A 3,677-nucleotide genomic window follows, 5' to 3' on the forward strand; every position below is an offset into this window, starting at 1 on the left:
CAGAACTTCCTCTAAGTACAATGAACCCGGGAATCATATTTGTTTATTCCTTTACACCAGGTGTCCGCCCCAGCATTGGGCACATGGCTGATACTTCACAGATCTCTGAGATCAATGTGGAGTGATGAGAACAATTAGAGAAGGGAGGCCTTTCCTGCTTCTGCCTTAGCACAGTCCTCACCTTCAGCAGCATCGGCAGAATCATCATGACAGCAGTAGTTACTATTTATCAAATGACCACTGTGTACAGGGCTTTGTGTTAAACTTTTTCTGTGCCTTCTCTCATTTAATCTTCACTAACACTCCACCATGCTTTTCAGATAAGGGGAAAAGAGCATATGCAAGGTCATATAGCTATAAGGAGCTCAGAAATAAACCCAGATCTATTGGAATTAAAACCTATGGCCTTGCCATAGGAGAGAGAATGAAATAGGTTCCAACTTATACAAAGGAGTGGATTAGTGCTTTATTCTGAAAAGATGAAATGAATTAGAACCCTTAATTTTCAAAACCTCCCTCAAAAGTACATTACAGTGCTTAAAATTTCTAAATGACCAAGAACTCAGACTTGAATCAAAATTGCTTCATTCCAATGCTAAGTGGAAATGAATAATAAATTACCTGTGTCCTAAACTCACTAATTTTTTATGACATTTCTACTCTTTTGGTATGCTTTGAAAATGAGAATTAATGACGTCCACTTGTAATCCCAGTACCTGGGAGTTTGAGACAAGAGGACAGCAGTCAGCCTCAGCTACTTAGTGAGAGCCTCTGTAACTTAGTGAGACTGTTTCAAAATAATAATAAAAAACATAGGGATGGAGACATAGCTTGGAGGTAGAATGCTCCATAAAAATGGTAGAATGTACCATAAAAAATAAAAAGAAAATGAGAAGTAGATGATGGGAAAGCAGTATTCCCTTTCAGCCATTAAACACTAGTAAGACCACCTCCATTCAGCAGAGAGCTGCTGGAACTTTGAAATAAATGGGTCTTCAGCCCTTACACACATTTGTTTACCTGCTCCCTAGCAACCAGAGCCATATGCCCAGGATCGTTATTCACAAGACCGTGCTTCCTCATGCCCATAAACATCTTGTAATATCATTTCTCTAAGACAATTAAAACCCAGTACCTTCACATTTGCAAAACTAGAAAGGTTCATTAAAAAGATGCTTCTGGAAGAAGAGTTATATAGACAAGGAAGTGGCCATCCTTATTTGTGTCTTCATCTACCAATCATTTGATAGATCAACCAAAGGATCGTCCTTGGAACTCAAATAACTAAGAAAGTTAAGGAGTTAGGAACTATAAATATTAGTAATTTTTCATCAGTCAATGTTTCCTAAAAGTTTGGAAAAATAGTCTGAGATTTGGAGCAATGATACACCAAAAAGTGACAAATAGAAGCCAGACACAGAGTTAGTATAACCCAGGTGGAAAAGAGGGTCAAAAGGGTGGGGTGATGAACCCAGGAAGTGTCAACAGATGATGTGGAAAATGCTGTTGCCTAGACAGGATCTGTAAGAACACACACAAACTTGATACCCAAAAGCTATTGTACAAAGCCATGGCTATGCATGAATATAGAAGGAGTCCAATGGGCTCTGTATGAGCAAGAAGGAATTTTTCTTGTATAAAAAGAAGGAATTTGCCTAGAGTGGGAGCATGGTCCTCTTATCTGGAATACACTAACATTAGAATTAAATTGGTCTCCCGGCTCCCAAGATGGAAGCTTCACCTTTCAGGACAGGTGACACCTTTCTAACTAATAGCATTGGAAGCACAGATTCTTAAACATCCTGACAAGATAGAGATTAAGACCTTATATTTTCTCCAGTACTCCGTGATAGACCTCAGACCTCAGTGGAATTCTTATGTATCCATGTCATGATCCTGTTTTAAATTTGCACCCAAGCATTCATACCCATGTTTTCCTAGCTAAGGGGAATTTTTAAATAAAATATTACAAGGAAACTAGTCTCCTGTGATTGATGTTAAGAGTGGGACTGAGCCTTCCAGATTCTCTTTCAAGGAGGCGGTTTTTATCCTGGCTGCTGGTAGAGCTCTCAGAGACTGCTGCCAGCCCTTGCAGAGACAGCCTTAGCTAAAGAGTGCTGCTTCATGCCAGATCATCTGTTTCCCAGAGGGACCCAGCCTAGTGATTGATAGAAGTAGGGATGTAAAGACCAGCTATTTAGACCCCAACTGGGACATGTCTTGGGAACTATTTTAGCTCCATAACTGGCAATGGGGATAGGCAATTTGCCATCCAGTAGGATTCTGTCCCAATATAGTAGGACTTCTGTCTGTTCCTGATGCTCCCATCCTTTCAATGGCAGATGTGGCAATAGCCTCCAAATTTACATATATATATGCAAATATATATTATATATATTTATATGTATATAAATTATATGTGCTTTAATATGTTTATATATTAAATATATTAATAAAATTTTATCTATCATATAATTAATATAGTAAATATTAAATATTATATTAAATATTAAATATATATCAATATATTATATATTAAAGTATATATGCATACATGTATATATACTTAATAATACAGTTCTAATTTTTAGATGGAAATATTGTAGCTCAGTTAAAATAATTTATTTTCTAAGCTTCGTTACAAGTGGGCATAGCTGAGGAACTGTGTTTTGAGAAAGAAAATGTAAATAAAGTATTCTAAAAGGAAAGGCTACAACTCTCTTTGCTCTTCTTCCTCTGTCCTGGTTGAAACAAAGTCATGATAGATGGAGACTAAGCAATTCTCATGGACCTGAAACAACATGGTTAAATATGTCAGAGGAGAAAATAGGAGTATGGGAATATGATATTTGTGAAGCCACAGTACCAGCCAATTTATGTATTATCAGATTATTTTTTGCAGGGGTGGGGGACAACTTCCATTCCCTGAGCATGTCTTTAGGGAGATTTGTTTTTAGTTAAAATGTTGGAATTAAAGACATTTGGTGGCACATGCCTACAATCCCAGTACTTGGAAGGCTGGCCTTGTAACAAGGCCCTCTGCAACTTAGTGAAATCCTGTTTCAAAATTAAAAATAAAGAAACTTGGGTTATACCTCAGAAGTAAACTGTCTCTAGATTCAATCTTCAGTACCAAAACTAAAAAGTAAAAAAAAAAATGCTTTGGGGAAGATTAATAGTAGAAACAATCTCCAAGATGAAATTAAACAATTCAAAGACACGTTTATGTAGCTTATAAAGCAATTTATTCAAATCAGAGCATAAAAGCTATTTCTAAAAAAAATACTTGGAATTAATAAGTTATCTTTTTTGTTGTTATTGTTTTTGCGAGTCTTGGGATGGAACCCAGAGGCATTCAACCTCCAAGCTACACCCCTGCCCTACTTTTTATTCTTTTTTTTTTTAACTTTTTATTGGTGCATTGTATTCATACATCATATTGGGGTAAAAAACTTGTGTGTACATACATGTACACATCACTGATTTATGTTTTATTTAAACAAATATTTTATTGAACATAAATGGTATACATTTAAACTATATTTTGAATGGATAGCAAAACTTTTGGAAATACACACAATGGAATTCTATTCAGCTATAAAGAAGAACAAAATTATATCATTTGCAAGAAGATGGAAATCCCTGGAAAACATTATGTTAAGTGAGATCAGCCAAGC

Source organism: Muscardinus avellanarius (genome assembly GCF_963383645.1).
Source record: "Muscardinus avellanarius genome assembly, chromosome: 4".
In the NCBI taxonomy this organism is placed as follows: Eukaryota; Metazoa; Chordata; class Mammalia; order Rodentia; family Gliridae; genus Muscardinus; species Muscardinus avellanarius.